The following is an 18,368-nucleotide window of genomic DNA, read 5'->3' as shown; positions in this document are numbered from 1 at the left end:
AAATATTTATACAGCAGGTAATGTAGATTAAATAGCCTTAGGTTGAATTTGACAGGACAATGTAGTCTAGGTTAAGACTCAACAAGCTATAACTTTTTTGGTCAGATTCAGTGTAAGCTCTGCAAGCTAAGAATAGTTTTTGATCCTTTCAAAGGTTTGTTAAAATGTACAGATGAAACTATTGGCAGGGCAGGAATAGAGATGCAGATGTAGGGAATGTGTGGCCACAGGTTGGGCAGGGAATAAATTGGAAGATTGGGAATGAGGTATGTCCACTGCCATGTATAGAGTAGATAGCTGTGGGAAGCTGCTGTGTAGAGCAGGGAACTCAACTCAGTGCTCTGTCATGACCTAGAGGGGTGGGGTGGTGGTTGCAGGATGGGAGGCTAGGAGGGAGGACCAAAGGGAAGGGATATATTAATATATATACATATAGCTGAGTCGCTTCATGGTACAGCAGAAACTAACACAAAGTTGTAAAGCAACTATACCCCAGTAAAAATTATAATTAATAGATAAAAGAAAAGAAGAATTCATGACAGAGAATGTATGTAGCCTGTGATGTCTAAAATATTGAGCCTCTGACCCTTTACAGAAAAAAGTTGCCTACCCCTGGCCTAGTTGACATACGGCATTCCTTATTTTTAGAAGATACGGCCGGCTGTCTCCCGCTCCTGAGAAGGGCACAGCTAGAAGCTGGTGGCCCTGTGTCTCTTCTCCCATTGTACTTCTGCTTATTCAGGTCAGCCCTCCATACAGATGGAAAGGGACTGGGGGCCTTGGAATCTTTGGCGGCCAGATTCTCTGAAACACAGAAGGCCCAAGCGTAGGACTTCCTGTGGCTGTCTATGGCGTGAGCTTGGTGGTCCCACGAGCAAAGCGTCTTCTCTTGGTGCCGTGACCCACCAAGGAGTCTCAGGTAGGGCCTGGTTTACTGGAAAGAGCTTTACATAATGAAGCAGAAGAAGTGGGTGAACTTACCTTCTTTTCTCCCCCTGGGCCTAATCCTGGCCTGACCAGCGAGTGAGCCTTGGGTCACCCATCCTGCCCCTGCCCTCTAAGAGCTGGTGCCAGGGAAAGGGGGTCCGTGGACACTGGTGCTTCTTGGGGAGGTCATCTAGTCTTTCCAAGCATCAGCACCGCCCACGCTTACCTGCATAGGAGTCTGGGTAGGTCACCTAGGCCTACCTCATGGAAGGACAGGAGTGTTCCATCTGGAATGCTTCTTTAGGAACAAGCCGTGTTTACATTTGGAGGTTTGGTCTGATCTGCTACAGACTCTACTCATGCTCTGCTACTCCCACCTACCACCCTCCAGTCATGCTGGCTTCTTTCCGTATCCAGTCTCCAGGCCGTTGCTCTTGCATACCTCTGCCCAGAATATTCTTCTTCAACTCTTCCATGTATGGCCCATTCTCATTCTTCAGGTTTCACTCAAAAGCCACCTCCTCCCAGAAGCCTTCCCTGACTACAGTAACCCTTGCAATCTGTACGATTCTGTCTTAGGGTTTATTCCTCCTGGTGGACTGTAAGTTCCATGAGAGTGATATGATGACTGAGTTTTGTTCATCTTTGCATCTCCAGGGTGCAGTCTATGTTAAGTGCTCAGGAATTACTGGTTAAATGAATGAATGATGAATATATTCCCTCTTGTTAAAACTTAATATTTATATTATTTACGAAATGACCAATGCATATTCTCCATGGACCAGTAACAAGAAAGAGTGAATATAACATTTTAAAAACCTGAGCCAGGAAAGGCTTTGAAGAGTGATTTCATCAATGAACAAAACAAACCCTCCTGTTAGGTAGTCTCTTGAGAAATTTGAAGTACTTTTAAATCTTCTCCCTTTCAGTTCTCATTGAACTACACAAGGAAGGTATGTCAGGTGTGGAAACTTCAGCTCTGTAGAGGATGAAACAGAGAGAGAGAGGTGACTGTTCTTTAAAATTCTTTCCCATATCCCCACCCACTCAGTTATAAAGAAGAAAAGAATTAATAATATTTAAGTGGTAGCTTTGCGATTCAAAACACCATTAAACAGCAGATGTTTATCTACGCAAAGTCTACAACTTTTGTAGTTTAGCTTCTAGGATTTCTTTCAGTATGAAAATGTAAATATGCAAATGATCTCTTACAGAGGAAATGCACCAAGCTCAGAAATTCATTACTCACTTATTTTATCAAGAAGGTTGGAGAGTAAGATGCTTACCAAGATGTAGCATAGATAACATATTTTACAATAAATGACAAAAGACAATACTCAAACATTTATTTCGTTCTAAAGATAAAGTTTGACATTTTTATTCTGTGATTAAAAACCCATGTGTCATGGATTATTTCTCTGGGAATAAAACAAAATGATTATTTGTTCTAGGAAGCCACAGTGCAAACTGATATACCCCTCCCAAAAGGCACTCAGTTTCTAAGTAAAACCCATTCTACCTTTTTCTGTAAACAACCAAGAGATAACTAGGTATGAGACTCCGCAAGCACTAATTTCTTAATCAAACATTTATTTCTACGATGGTATTTCCCAGTCGAGTGTGATGGGGCAAATCCCACTGGACGTGCTGTCATCCCTCTAGAGGCTCCTCCCCCAAGGAAGTGATTTCAGGCTGGGTGCCCAGCACCCCTTTCCTCCCACCCATCCCTCCCAAGGAAATTCTGGGTCCCCTGGGCATAGAAGCTACTGCTCCCAGGCTGGCTCCCATGTGGTTTCCAGGGCTCCAAGACCAGCATCCTCTCCTCCTTCCCCTCCCTGCTTCTCCTCCGCCTCACTGATGGTGAATAACAGTGCAGGCTACCTTCTGTTTTTATTTATTTATTTATTTGGCTGCACCAGGTCTTAGTTGCGGCACACAGGATCTTTGGTTGCAGTATATGGGGTCTCTTAGTTGTGGCATGCAGGGGTTGAATTCAGGCCCCCTGCATTAGGGGCGTGGTCTTAGCCACTGAACCATCAGGGAAATCTCCCAAGCTATCTTTATCAATGAAGTTTTTACATCCTCCCATCCACCTAGCCCATCATTACCTGAAACCTGCCCCTACGTTAATTAGAGACTGTGGGACCCCTTTGCTCTGGCCAGTTTATTAGTGTCCATCTAATTAAGAAAGGATAAGAGCTCCTGTTCTGCATCCTACTGCGGAAGGCACTAGAATTTGTTGAATTTGCTTACTGTGTACAAGGTGGCATGCTAAGCACTTCATGTATGTTATCTGACAGGCCTCTCAACAATCCTTATTAGCCCCATTTTATAGATGTAGAATGTGAAGTTCAGAGAGGCTGAGGGTCACCTTAGTCACACAGCTGTCAACTTGAACTGCGTTTATCTGCTTAGCTGTATTTCTGCACTCTCTGATTTGCCCTAGTGAATGGTCTACTTATACTGGTGTTATTGTACCATGATCTTTAGTTTCTGTGGCTCTTCTATATATCTAAATATATGGTTGAGTGTATCTGCCTGCTTCTTATTACTTGTCATTTTCAAAAGTGCCTTTGTTGTTGTTCAGTTGCTTAGTCATGTCCAACTCTTTGCGACCCCATGAATTTCAGCACCCCAGTCTTCCCCACCCTTCACTATCTTCCAGAGTTTGCTCAGACTCATGTCCATTGAGCTGATGATGCCATCCAGCCATCTCATCCACTGTCTCATCTCCTCCTTCTCCTGCCCTCAATCATTGCCAGCATCAGGGTCTTTTCCAGTGAGTCAGCTATTCACATCAGGTGGCCAAAGTATTGGAGCTTCAGCATCAGTCCTTCCAATGAATATTCAGAGCTAATTTCCTTTAGGATTGACTGGTTTGATCTCCTTGCTATCCACAGTACTCTCAAGTGTCTTCTCCAACACCACAACTTGAGAGCATCAGTTCTTTGGTGCTCAGTCTTCTTTATGGTCCAACTCTCACATCCATACATGACTACTGGAAAAACCACAGCTTTGACTATATGGACCTTTAAGAGAAAAGTGATCTCTGCTTTTTAATACACTGTCTAGGTTTGTCATAGCTTTTCTTCCAAGGAGCAAGAGTCTTTTAATTTCACGGCTGAAGTCACCATCCTAAGTACTTTTAGAACCCAAGAAAATAAAGTCTGTCACTGTTTGCATTTTTTTCCCCGTTGATTTGCCATGAAGTGATGGGACAAGATGCCATGATCTCAGCTTTTTGAATGCTGAGTTTTAAGCCAGCTTTTTCACTCTCTTCTTTCATCCTCATCAAGAGGCTCTTTAGTTCCTCTTCACTTTCTGCCATAAGGGTGGTGTCATCTGCATATCTGAAGTTTTTGATATTTCTCCCGGCAGTCCTGATTCCAGCTTGTGATTTACCCAGCCTGGCATTTTGCATGATAGACTCTTATTATAAGTTAAAAGCAGGGTGACAATATGCAGACTTGATGTACTCTTTTCCCAATTTTGAACCAGCCCGTTGTTCCATGTCCTGTTCTAACTTTTGCTTCTTGACCTGTGTACAGGGTTCTCAGGAGGCAGGTAAGTTAGTCTGGTATTCCCATCTCTTTAAGAGTTTTCTATAGTTTCTTGTGATCCACACAGTCAAAGACTTTATTCAGACATTCATAGCTCTAGAAGGTTTTAGAATCCTTTTGATAAGTTTCCTCCAAAAAATCATATTAGAATTTTAATTGAGATTGTGTTCAATATAAATTGAATTTGGGAAAAATTGCTGTCTTTAAACTATTGAATTTCTCCACCCAGGATGATGATATGTCTCTCTATATAGTCAAACCTTTTTTATTTCCCTCAATTCAATTTTAAAGTTCTTTTTTCATACAGGTTTTTCTTGCAGAGTTTTGTGAAGTTTATTCCTAGGTTTACAAGCTTCTCACGTGGCTTAGTGGTAAAGATCATTTATTGAAAACCTATTATATCCTGGACATTCTGGTAGGCCTTAGGGATAAAGCAGTGAGCAAAACAAAGTGCATGATTTTGGGAAGCCTACATTCTAGAAAGCAGAGAAAGACAACAAACAAATGAATAGCTTGGTAATAGTCAGGTGGTCTTGACTGCCTTGAACATCAAAAGCAGGTGAGGAAACAATGAGAGGTAGGGAATGGGAGCTATATTTTTTTATTTAAAATTGGAATATAATCGATTTACTATGTTGTGTTTGTTTCTGCTATACAAAAGCACGAATCAGTATGTATGCATACATCGCCTCCCTCTTGAGCCTCGCTACCGCTGCCTCCCACCCCAGCCCTCTCGGTCGTCACGGGGCACCTAGCTGAGCCCTCTGTGCTCTGCAGCTGGCTATGAGTTTTACACATGGTAGTATACATACATACGCCAGTGCTGCGCTCTCAATTCGCCCCATCCTCTCCTTCCTGCCCCATGCCCACAAGTCCATTCTCTATGTCTGTTAGGGAGCTATGTTCTCTAAGGTGGAGAATGATTTCATCAAATATCTGATACAGTGATTAGAGTAGAGGCCCAAAGAAAGTAGGTGAGTGAGTCAGGGAGATATCTTGGAAAACATTTTCAGGCAGAGAGAATAGAAAGTTCGAAGGTCCTGAGGATAGCGTGTGTCTACCATGCAGGAGGAACAGGATGGAAGCTAGTGTTTCTATAGCAGAACGATTGAAGAAAAAAATGGAAATGGGGTCAGAGAGAGGGCCAGAAGGCAAATCACAAAGAGCTTGATTGGCAGCAAGGAGGACTTAAGAGTTTACTAGAAATAAAGTTGGCACTATTGGAGGGCTGTGAGCAGAGGAATAACATGATTTGACCTATATTTTAGACCGTGAAGAATAACTGCTGCCTAGAGAATAGCTGGGACCAAGAGTGGAAGACTTGATTGCCCTTTAGAGTTAGGCCTGCAAGGCTGCTATTGATCAAAGTGATATTAATAGTGGTAGATATATCAGAATATGGGTGTATTTTTTAAATAGAAGCGATAGATTGTGCTGATCACTGGCTAAATGATGAGAGAGAAGGAGAAGAGTCATTAAGGACTGACATAGGGAAGACTGCAGAAAAAAGAGGTATAGAGTGGAGGAGTTGAGGTAGGATGAATTTTGTTTTGGATGTGTTTAATTTGAGATGCCTATTAAGCATCCAGGGACCATGTTGAGTAGGTAGCTGGGTATAAAAGGGTAAAGAAAGAGCTGAAGTGTTTACTATTTTAATAGCTGTTGGGTACAGGGTTATGTTTTCTAACTGGTTATTGTTAATATATATGTATAATAATCAGCTTTTTATATGTAACAAAAGGCCATGCCACCTTCAGTTCAGTTCAGTTCAGTTGCTGAGTCGTGTCCGACTCTTTGCAACCCCATGAATCGCAGCATGTCAGGCCTCCCTGTCCATCACCAACTCCCGGAGTTCACTCAGGCTCACGTCCATCGAGTCAGTGATGCCATCCAGGCATCTCATCCTCTGTCGTCCTCTTCTCCTCCTTCCCCCAATCCCTCCCAGCATATCACCTTAGTGGCATGCAAAAATAATCATTAATTTCTCCTGCATTTATGGGGCTCCTGTGAGCTTGCCTGAACAGCTCTGCTGATCTCTGGGCTCACTTATACATCTGCAGGTTTGCAGTAGTAGGTTAGTCTAGGTTGGGCCCAGCTTCCACATACCTGAGACTATTGGGATAGCCCCATGGGAATGGTCTTCTCATAGTAGTGGAAGATGTATAGGAATAAGCCCAATGCTTACTTTCTTCTAAGCCTCTGTTTGCATCACTTCTGCCTACATGCCAGTCCCAAAGCAAGTCATATGGCTGATCAATGAGCAAAGCAGGACACCTTGTCCATAGTGAGAGGACATGTTGCAGTTACTGGCAAAGAGGGTGGTTATGGGGAGTAGGGAGGACCTAGGCCAAATGATGCAATCCAACACAAGAGAAAAACAATCAACATTTGTATCTTTATCTTGCACCCAACTACCAAATCCTCTTGTTAGTTTGAATGATTTCCAATGCATTCTCTTGTTTTTTTTTTTTTTTCCTTAATATATGTTTTCATTTGAAAATAATAATCCTTCTGTCCAGGGATAGCAAATTTTTCTTAAATATCCAATTAGTAAATATTTCAAACTTTGTAAGCCATCTGGTCTCTATCTCAGGTCAACTTATTTATATTAACAGTTGTGGCTTTGTCCTAATAAAAGTTTATTTAAAAATAAACAAGTAATGAGCTCATTTGCTGACCCCTGCTGCTCTAATCAATTTCTTTAGAATACTATATCTGATTTCTTTTTGTTGTTATTTTATAGCTAGGATTAAGGAAATGCCATTGTGATCATAGCAAGCCTTGTGGGCATTCACTTTACTGGTAATGCTTTCAGTGTTTTTTATTTAAATATCATGTTAGCTATTGATTTCTTCATAAAGAATTTGAATTTCTAGTTTATAAGTTTTATTAGAAATGATCACTCAGGAATGCATTTGAGTCAGTGCTAATGAGATGGATGAACCTAAAGCCTATTTTACAGGGTAAGGTAAGTCAGAAAGAGAAAAGCAAATATCACATTTTAACACATAAATATGGAATCTAGAAAGATGGTACTGATGAACCTATTTGTAGGGTAGCAATGGAGATACAAACATAGAGAAAAAACTTGTGGACATGGGGTGGAAAGGAGAGGGTGGGACGAATGGAGAGAGGAGCATGGAAGCATATACACTACCATATGTAAAATAGAGAGCCAGCGGGATTTGCTGTGTGACTCAGGGAACTCAGACCAGGGCTCTGTGACAACCTAGAGGGGCGGGATAAGGTGGAAGGTGGGAGGGAGGTTCACGAAGGAAGGGATATATGTATACCTGTGGCTGATGCATGTTGATATCTGGCAGAAACCAACACAATATTGTAAAGCAATTATTTTTTAAATTAAAAATAAATAAATTTTTAAAAATGAAATCATAGAAAAAGAAAAAAAAGAAATGATCACTCAGTTTTATCCAGTGTGTTTTTTAAGTTCCTGTCCGGATCACGAATTTTATTTCTTATCTTTTATTCATGTGATAAATTATTTTAGTAGATTACCAAATGTTGAATCATTCTTACAGTCCTTGAGTGAATTCTATTTGTTCATACTACATTACCCTTTTAATACATTGCTGGCCAATTTGCTATTCCTTTTCTTGAATTTTTAATTTGTAATGCACACTGGGAGGTTTTCCTAGGCTCAAACATCCAGCTAAATGTAGGCTCAACTAAACATTCAGACTCACAAGCCTATCCTAGCTCACACTTAGTACCTAACTTCTCTGAAGGGTAGAAGGTGGACATAATTTGCAGGAGGGCAGCGTTAGTCACTGTTCTCAGTGGGAGCTGTCATCCAGGAGTTGTTCCTTTAGCCTTCCATATGAGATATTTCAGATGTGAAGAAGCAAGATTCCCAAGAGGAGGGGATAGGATAAGAGTGGCTTAAAGGCTTTGTACCCCATAGAAGCCAATATCTCTTGGAAGAGATCCCTGGGGGAGTTTCCAAGCCCCCTGCATTCAGGGGACCCCAAGGCTCTGATGTCCCCAGGAGGAATTTATAGTTCGTTGGTAGTCCTCCCCATCCATACACCCAGTTGATATTTTACCTTCATCTAGTGTTCAGGGAAATAGAACTACAAAGTTAATGGAAAGGCCAAATTCTCTTTTCATAGGGGAAGATGGTTGTGTTAATACATTACCACGTCCATCAGCAAATTCTTAATGTTTCCTTTTTTTGTGCTTTCTTTTTCAGGTTTTGGTCAGGGTTATGTTATCCTCAGCTTCCCAGGGGGCGCAGTGGTAAAGAATCCACCTGCCAATGCAGGAGATCCAAGAAATGCATGTTCAATCTCTGGGTTGAAAATATCCCCGGGAGAAGGAAATGGCAACCCACTCCAGTATTCTTGCCTGGGAAATTCCATGGCCAGAGGAGCCTGGTGGGCTACAATCCATGTGGGTCACAAAGAGTCGGTCACGACCAAGCAACTAACACACACATACTATCCTCATAAAGTGCATTGGGAAGCTTTCCATCTTTCTCTATATTTTCAAAGAATTTAACTAGTATGAGAATTTTGAGTGTTCCATCATGCCTCATGGAAAGCAGGGGATTTTTCTTGTTCATTTCCAAAAACCTAGTGACAACAGTGCCTGCCTGCATGCATGCTAATTCGCTTCAGCGCTGTCCGACTCTTTGAGACCCTATGGACTGTAGCCCACCAGGCTCCTCTGTCCATGAAATTCTCCGGGCAAGAATACTGGAGTGGGTTGCTATGTCCTTCTCCAGGGGATCTTCCTGACCCAGGAATCAAACCTGATTTCCCTGCATTTCCTGCATTGACGGGCAGGTTCTTTAGCACTAACTCTACCTGGGAAGCCCAACAACACTGCGTAGGACCCAGCAATTAGACTATTTGCTCTCCTTTCCATACTACTCAGAGAGGGGTCCACAGCATTTTTCTAGGTGGCTGTCCTAACTTAATCGGAAACTTTCACAGTATCCAGAGCCCTTCATGTCCTACAAATGACGAAGGAGAATGTCTTCAAATTTCTTGCAGGAGGAACCCACTTAGGTGGCACCAACCTTGACTTCCAATTTGAGGAGAACCTGGGAGAAGCTTCTGCTGGCAGCTCGTGACATTGCTGCCTTTGAAAGTCCTGCTGAGGTCATGTCATATCCCCCAGGATGACTGGCCAGCAGGCTGTGCTGAAGTTTGTTGCAGCCACGGGGAACCACTCCTATTGCTGGCTGCTTCTCTCCTGGAATCTTCACTAACCAGATCCAGACAGCCTTCTGCAAATTGCAGATTCTGGTGGTTACTGATCCCAGGGCCGTCTGATTTAACCTGCCCAACATTGCTGTGGATAAATCAGACTCTGTGCCCTGTGGATGTTGCCATGCAGCACATGGGCAAGGGCATTCACTCCATGGCTCTGCTGTATTGGATGCCGGCTTAGGAAGGTCTGCGCCTGCGTGGCCTCATCTCTCGTCAGCACCCGCTGACGAGGTCACACCTGCTCTACTTCTACGGAGACCTTGAAGAGATGGCACAGGAGGAGTAAGCTACAGTTGCAAAAGCTGTGACCAAGGAGAAACTTCAGGAGAAACTCCGACTGTTTCAGCTCCTGAATTTATGGCCCCTGAACCAGAAGCAGCAAGCTCTGCTGTAACTTCAGGCATCCTCTGCTGTATTTCGCAATTCCCTGCTGAGGAGGAGCCAGCCCACCTCCCAGGACCACACTGCAGCCAGTCGGTAGGGACATCTTAAGCTTTTCTTCCATAGATTCTCAAACAGAAAATGCAAACAAGGTTGATGGAAAACAAACCATTTCTTTTTTAAAAAATTGCTGAATGAATTAAATTGTCACAAGAACTTGTCCATAAAATCTGGTTCCGATGACTATTGGAGGTTTACACTTTGGCATTTTCTGTTTTTTAGCTTCTTAGTGCTCTATTAGGTTTTTCACAGCTTGATTTTTTTTTTAATTGTGCATTTTCCTAGAAGATGATCCGAGGTTTGTGCTAACAAAGTAGTGATACTGTGCCTTTTGCCCACATTTTCTCTCTGAGGAAACGTGTAAGAAATTTGTATAGTTGCTTATTTTCAGAGAATCAAGTTATGCTTTTATTTATCAATACTGTGTATGATTTTTCTTATCGTGCTAATTTAGCTTTTTTGCTTCTTTATAAGTTATTATTGCCTTTACTAATTCCTTCTCCTTACATGATTTAGATTTATTTTATTGTTCCTCTTCGAGCTCCTTGAGTCACACGTTTGCTTCATTTCTTAAACAACGAATAGCTCTGATTATTGAGTACACCCATGTGGAAGACACATGCCACATGCTTTTCTTCATTATCTCGCTGAATCCTCATAACACCTGTAAGGCCTCCTAAGTCTTCTCAAGGCCTCCTAAGCCTTCAGCATAGTGGTTATGAGTGTGGACTTGAGCTACAGTTGCTGCCGTGTATAACTTGTGACATGACTTCTCTATGCTCCTATTTCTTCATCTGTGAAATGGGAAAATTACATAGTCTACATTATAGGCCTGTTATGGGAGAGAAATAAATGTGTACACATAAAGCCCCTAGGACAATGCCTGACACGTCATTTTCATTGTGGAAGTAGCTGATCTTATTATCTTCAAATAATAAGGAATTGAAGCTTTAGGAAGTTAATTTGCCAGGATCCTATAACTGTCACTAGATAAGAAGCCACTCTTTTGAACACAGTCTGAGCAGCCTTTGTAGACTTGGGGGTATAGATTTCTCATTCTCATTAATTTCTTAATAGTCTACAATTGCAGTTTTGGTTTCTTCCTTGATGAAGTTTCTACTGGTTTTTCCTCTGTATGAAACCTTTTTGTTTCTTCTTATCTATGTGATCTTCATCCTTGGAACTCATAAATTTCACCAGAATTTGTCTAGTTCTGGCTATTTTTTATTCCTGACCAGTACATACTCCATTTGACCTTTAGATCATAATCTTTCTTCCAGTTAATATCTCTTCTATTTTTTTTTGATCCCCAATCTTTGTTTTTCTCCTCCTATAATTCCTATTGTACATATTTTGAAATGTCTTAAACTTATTTTTCATGCCTTTGTTTTCCCCTTAACTTTCTCATCATTGCTTTTACTCCTGGTTTCTGGGGGAACTTTTGGATTGGTCCTTTAATTCTCAATTCAATTATCTGCAGAATCCAATCTGTTGTTTAGCTGCCTTTATTGAGGGCTTTTTTCCTTACCAGTGAGTATCTTAATTTAAAATTTTCAATGTGCATTTCAAAAAGTATATAATAAGCTCATGAAGCTCATTATGCACCATTTTTATAAAAATGCTTAATTAAAAATTCCAGCCAAATGTTCATTTCCTTTAAAGTTCTTCTGCCCTGGATACAGCCATCCAACTTCTCTTCCTCCAAAATCTGACACACATTGCCAAACCCTAAACCAGATTTTTGGTTCGGGCTCCCCCATACCTTACTTCAGCATCTTTCCATCTTCTTTTTTAACCTTTAGTAAAGTTTTTAATCTTAGACAGTGTATCATTTACAACACGATTGTGAATATAGTACAGAAAGTTTCCATATACCCTGTAACAGGTTCCCCTGGCTATTAACACCTTACATATGGATATGGTACATTTGTTATGATTGATGAACCAATACTGATACATCATTATTAACTGAAGTCCTCACCTTATTCACATTTTCTTAGTTTTTCCTTTATGTCCTTGTTCTGATCCTACCCAGGACATCACATTACATTTAGTCGTTATGTCTCTTTAGGCTCTCTTTGGCTGTGACAGTTTCTCAGACGTTCCTTGTTTTCGACGACCTTGACATTTTTTTGTGTCGTTCTTTTTTTTTCTTAATTGGGGTATAATTGATTTACAATGCTGTATTAGTTTCAGATGTACATCACAGTGAATTTGTTAAACATATAAATATATCCACTCTTTTTAAGATTGTTTTCCCATACAGGCCATTACAGAGTATTGAGTAGAATTCCCTGTGCTATACAGTAGGTCCTTATTAGTTATCTGTTTTATATCTGTTTATAGTAGTGTGTGTGTCGGAGAAGGCAATGGCAGCCCACTCCAGTGTTCTTGCCTGGAGAATCCCAGGGACGGGGGAGCCTGGTGGGCTGCTGTCTACAGGGTCCCACAGGGTCGGACACGACTGAAGCGACTCAGCAGCAGCAGCATAGTAGTGTGTATGTGTCAGAGAACTGATCAGGTATTTTGTAGAATGTCCATTAAGATGAGCCTGATGTTTTTCTCATGATTAAACTGAAGCTGTGTTTTTTGGGAGGAAGACCACAGCAGTGTGATTTTTGTCGCATCACGTGAAAGTACATGCATCAATATGACTTGTCCCTGTTGATGTTGACCTGATCATCTGGTTGAGGTAGCATTTTTCAGGTTCTTAGTATTGATTTTTCTTTTCTCCTTTTCCCACATTGTACTCTTGGGAAGGAAGTCACCACACATAGTCTACACATAAGGAACAGGGAGCTATGGGCCATTTCCTTGAGGGCTGAGTATTTACATAAGTTATTTGGGGTTCTCTTGCTTGGGGGATTATCTACTTTTGCGCTATGATTATGCCAAAGCCTTTGACTGTGTGGATCACAACAAACTGGAAAATTATTCAAGAGATGAGAATACCAGACCACCTTACCTGCCTCCTGAGAAATCTGTATGCAAGTCAAGAAGCAACAGAACTGAACATGGAACAACAGAGTGGTTCCAAATTGGGAAAGGGATACATCAAGGCTGTATATTGGCACCCTGCTTATTTAACTTACATGCAGAGTACATCATGAGAAACGCTGGGCTGGATGAAGCACAAGCTGGAATCGAGATTCCCAGGAGAAATACCAATAACCTCAGATATGCACCACCCTTATGGCAGAAAGTGAAGGAGAGCTGAAGAGCCTCTTGATGGAAGTGAAAGAGGAGTGAAAAAGCTGGCTTAAAATTCAACATTCAGAAAATGAAGATCATAACATCTAGTCCCATCACTTCATGGAAAATAGATGGGAAAACAATGGAAACAGTGAGAGACTATTTTCTTGGGCTCCAAAATCATTGCAGATGGTGACTGCAGCCATGAAATTAAAAGATGCTTGCTCCTTGGAAGAAAATCTGTGACCAATCTAGACAGCATATTAAAAAGCAGAGACATTACTTTGCCAACAAGGGTCCATCTAGTCAAACCTATGGTTTTTCCAGTAGTCATGTATGGATGTGAGAGTTGGACTGTGAAGAAAGCTGAGCATCAAAGAATTGATGCTTTTGACCTGTGGCATTGGAGAAGACTCTTGAGAGTCCGCTGGACTGCAAGGAGATCAAACCAGTCCATCCTAAAGGAAATCAGTCCTGAGTATTCAATGGAAGGACTGATGCTGAAGCTGAAGCTCTAATACTTTGGCTACTTGATGCAAAGAACTGATTCATTGGAAAAGACCCTGATGCTTGGAAAGAGTGAAGCCAGGAGGAGAAGGGGACGACAGAAGATGAGGTGGTTGGATAGCATCACTGACTCAATGAACATGAGTTTGAGCAAGCTCTGGGGGTTGGTGATTGTCAGGGAAGCCTGGCGTGCTGCAGTCCATGGTGTCACAGAGACAGACACGACTGAGCAACTGAACTGAACTGCATGGGAGATTTGTCTCCTCATTTATTTATATTGGTACAAACACATGAAATTAATTTTACACTTTGGGTTAGAGTCCAATATGACTTTATTTTGTTGCTCACATTATTTCAGCTTGAGCCACTTGGGAGCTGTTTCTTTTTTTGGTCATACCACATGGCATGCAGGATCTTCCCTGACCAGGGAATCAAACCCATTGCCCCTGTACTGGAAATGTGAAGTCTTAACCACTGGACCACCAGGGAAGTCCCGAGAGCTGTTTAAATTGTCCTCTGTGTCCCTTTGGACCGCATCACTGTGGGTTTTTTTGTTTTGTTTTTTTGATTACTGTATTACTTTCTGGCACTATAAGATATTCCAAGCTTATATTATCTATTTGTTTCCTCAATTCTAGAGTCAGCCATTTCTCCAAAGAGAGTTGATACCTTTTATTGGGGGATGGCATTAGAAAGCAAGATTGAAGCAAACTAGCTGTTTTCATTGCTGCTGGGTTTTTTTTTTCTTTTCCATTATGCAGTTATATTTTTATCTGTAAGAATTGTTATATATTGTTTCCTTCCCCTAAGAGCCTGGTCTTACTTTATCGATAAGAATTATTAAAAATGCATACACAGGAAACAGAGGAGGGAAAATCTCTCTTATGAAATGCTTTTCATTCAGGGTTATTTGCTCTGATTGTTTCATTTAAACCACTGAGTATTTTTATGTATCTGGTAATTTTTTGCTCTGCTGATGTGTATGTTGTATGCATCAGTGGTTCAGAAAGATAATCAGGATGGGTAGCTGAGATGGGTCCCAACAGGCACTGTGTAAACCAATGTCATTTCTTTCTGTCCTTAACAAAAATAGAAGACAGCTGTAGATGTATACTTTTTCCTTAGTGGCTTAGCGACTGAATAGTTTGTTTAGGACAGGAATGGTGCGGTGAGCTGAGCCGAGCTGCTTGGGCGAATTTCATCTTAGCTCAAGAGCAAAGTCTCCTTCTTGTCTTGGAAGTTGGACATTACCTGATACAGAGCCTCCCTCTAGGTGACATCTCTGCCATCAGTGACCTCACAGAGTCTCCCTCCACCCAGAGGATAAGCCCTGTCCTCAGCAGCCTCAAGGATGCAGACTTTAAGCAAGGTTACTAGATTCTACTCTCCTTGGTCTCTAGCACCTGCTTTGGGTACTTTAGGTAAAAATACTCAAAAAACAAACAAAAAAAACCACAAAAAACAAAAAAAACAAAACCCAAAAAACGAACTGTATCCCTTCTCACTCCTTTTCAGTAACCTGCTCTACCTCAAGCTCCCTGAGAGGGTATGATGGCAATCCTTTCACTTACCCCAGGGGAACATCCTCTCATGGTGGGATGCCTGACCAGCTCTCCCTTACTCCAATCCTATCTGGACCATTCCAACTGAAAACGGATAAAACGACAAGGTTGGTAGATTAGTTACCGACTGCTTGTTGTTCAGTCGCTCAGTCATGTTCTACTCTTTGTGACACCATGGACTGCAGCAGGCCCGTGGGGCCTCCCTGTCCTTCACCATCTCCTGGAGTTTGCTCAAACTCATGTCCATTGAGTCAGTGATGCCATCCAACCATCTCACCCTCTTTCGTCTCCTTCTCCTCCTGCCTTCAGTCTTTCCAAGCATCAGGGTCTTTTCCAATGAATCAGTTCTTCGCATCAAGTGGCGAAAGTATTGGCACTTCAGCTTCAGCATCAGTCCTTCCAATGAATATTCAGGACTGATTTCCTTTAGAATGGACTGGTTTGATCTCCTTGCAGTCCAGCGGACTCTCAAGAGTCTTCTCCAATGCCACAGGTCAAAGCATCAATTCTTCGATGCTCAGCCTTCTTTATGGTCCAACTGTCACACCCAAAACCAGACTGACTGCTGTATAACAAATTCCTCCAAAACTTACTGTTATGCCCAGAATCCGAGTCCCCAAAACTGAGAGAATAAGATGTCCACAGCAATGCAAAAGCATGAAGGGGTTTTATTTTTAGCTCGAGCTAGGGCTCCCACCACATCCAATGTAGTGGAGTGGAGCAAGAGCCCCGAGCCCAGATTTATAGCAGTATTTATAGGTTTTAGAACAGAGAGTTGGCAAGGGCTGATTGCCTGCAGGAGTTTCCTAGTATTTACTAATTGGCTAATCTTTATTGGCTGCAGGGGTTTCCTGGTATTTACTAATTGGCTATTGGCTGCAGGGGGATGTCTTTTAGTCCTGATAAACTCAAACCAGGTTACAGGGAGTATGCTGATTAGACAAGTCCTGGCATCCGCAGGGATGACCTCACTGGGCAATGACTCAGCTTTTCCCATGAGTCCTACCTTAGTCCCTGAAGCCTATCATGGCGTTTGTTAGGTCCCAACACTTACCAGCTTAAAAATACACATGTTTATTATCTCATAGTTTCTGCCAGGAATCAGGAATGGCTTAGCCGGGTCCCCTACTTCAAGATCTCTCACAAGATTGCAGTCAAGTGTCAACAAAGTCTGTGTGGCCTCATTCAAAGGCTCAGTTTTGGCGAGCAAGGACCTGCTTTCAAGCCCACATGGTTTGGGCAGGAATCAGTTCCTCAAGGGTGGCTGGACTGAGGACTTTGATTCTTCTCTTGGTGAAGGCTGTCAGTTCCTTGTCACAAGGGTCTCCCTAATATAAGACCCATTGTCACCAAAGTGGCCTATAGAGAGCATCTGCTATCAGGAGTCACAATCTGTTATAACCTAATCACAGAAATGATACCCTCACTAGGTCCAGCCCCTACTCAAGGGGAAGGGGTTACACAAGAACATGAATACCAGGAGATGGGGATCCTTTGGGCTATCTTAGAAGCTGGCCTATCACATGTAAGGATGGGCCCCTCCTCCAGTCTCCAGTTGGGATACATAATTATTTCTCGGTATAGTCGGGTTGATTCTGTGGGATGCTAGGAAAGAACACACATAAGACAAGCGGGCATAAAACATTGTCTTCGTCCTGGACTCCATGAGCTCGCTTTTTTATGTGCTGAGTTTGAGATTATGGAAAGAGCTTCTGGTGAAAATAGTCATCCTGTTGTTTGCTGAATATTTTAACATTTCCTGTAAGCCAGCTGTTAAGTTAGATATTCTGTATATACTACCTCTTAAAACATCACACCAGTTGTTTGAGGAAGGCATTGCTAAGTGGAATGTGGGCTTCAGAAAGTTGAGAAATAGAGAATGGTGGTAAGTTCCCAATGTCTGAGCATCCTGACACCCTAAGCAGCTCTCTGCTAGCCCCAGGGCTGGCTGACTCTTCTCAAAGGGGACAGGGCTCTGTGTAGTAACGCTTCTGGACTGCAGTAGAGTCCACTTCCTGTGCACCCCTCCAGTCTGTTAACTCTGTCTAGTGGGCCTTATCTGCAGATGATTGCCTCTGTTTCAGCTTGCACCTCTCTCTCTGGCTCCCTGATGATGGAATGCATCAAGATGACAGTCAGTTCCTGACTCAGCCCCCTTATGGTCACGGCAAGCCCTGCTCCTCCTCCATGACTCCTGACAGGTCTCAGAAGCTCGGCTCACTCAGAGGGCTGGTTTCTCACTATCTACTCCATGACCCGCCAGGTTACTTAGACCTCCAGGGTCACTCAGCTAGTGAGAGGCAGAGCCAGGCTTCAGCCCACACTCTTTGTACCATCTCATTCCGTTTCTCAGGTTGACCATTAAAGTAAACGGATAGTTCCAACTCCAGCACTATTTGTGTTGTTCTCTCCATAGTCTGTGTGCATGCTCAGTCACTGCAGTCGTGTCCGACTCTTTGCAACCCCATGGACTGCAGCCTGCAGTCCTTGGGATTCTCCAGGCAAGAATGCTGGAGTGGGTTGCCGTGCCCTCCTTAGGGAGATCTTCTGGACCCAAAGCAAAGAAGCAGACAGTCACCTTGCTGCTCATGATGCTGCCTGAGAGGTAGACTGGAGATCCAGTGAAGGACCTTTAAAAGTTCTCAGTGACAGTGTGGATCTCTAATAGCAGTGATCATCAGTTCAGTCATTCCCATGGGGTTTCACTTTAGCTCAAAGACTGCAGAAATTGCTGAATAGAGTATCATCTTAGTTAAAAAGGGTTACACGATATTATGAAGTTTTGCTACTAACTAATGGTCCTTTTAGATAAGGTATTGTTTTATTCATTCCAACTCATTCTTATTATCCTTCTAAGGAAGAAGTTGGGGTCTGAGATAGGGTCGGGATCAGAGTGTTGAGAGGGCCCTTTCTTAGGCTTGCTCCCCTGGGAATGTTTGATTCAG

General features: G+C 42.3%; 1 pseudogene; it reads left to right on the top strand.

The window, feature by feature from the left end:
• The first annotated feature begins 6,081 nt into the window (after positions 1–6,081).
• Positions 6,082–10,115, top strand: LOC120864490 (annotated as a pseudogene).
• Positions 10,116–18,368: the final 8,253 nt, after the last annotated feature.

This window comes from Oryx dammah, unplaced genomic scaffold (genome assembly GCF_014754425.2).
Source record: "Oryx dammah isolate SB20612 unplaced genomic scaffold, SCBI_Odam_1.1 HiC_scaffold_5, whole genome shotgun sequence".
Taxonomy (NCBI): Eukaryota; Metazoa; Chordata; class Mammalia; order Artiodactyla; family Bovidae; genus Oryx; species Oryx dammah.
This window is presented reverse-complemented; position numbering and strand designations above follow the sequence as displayed.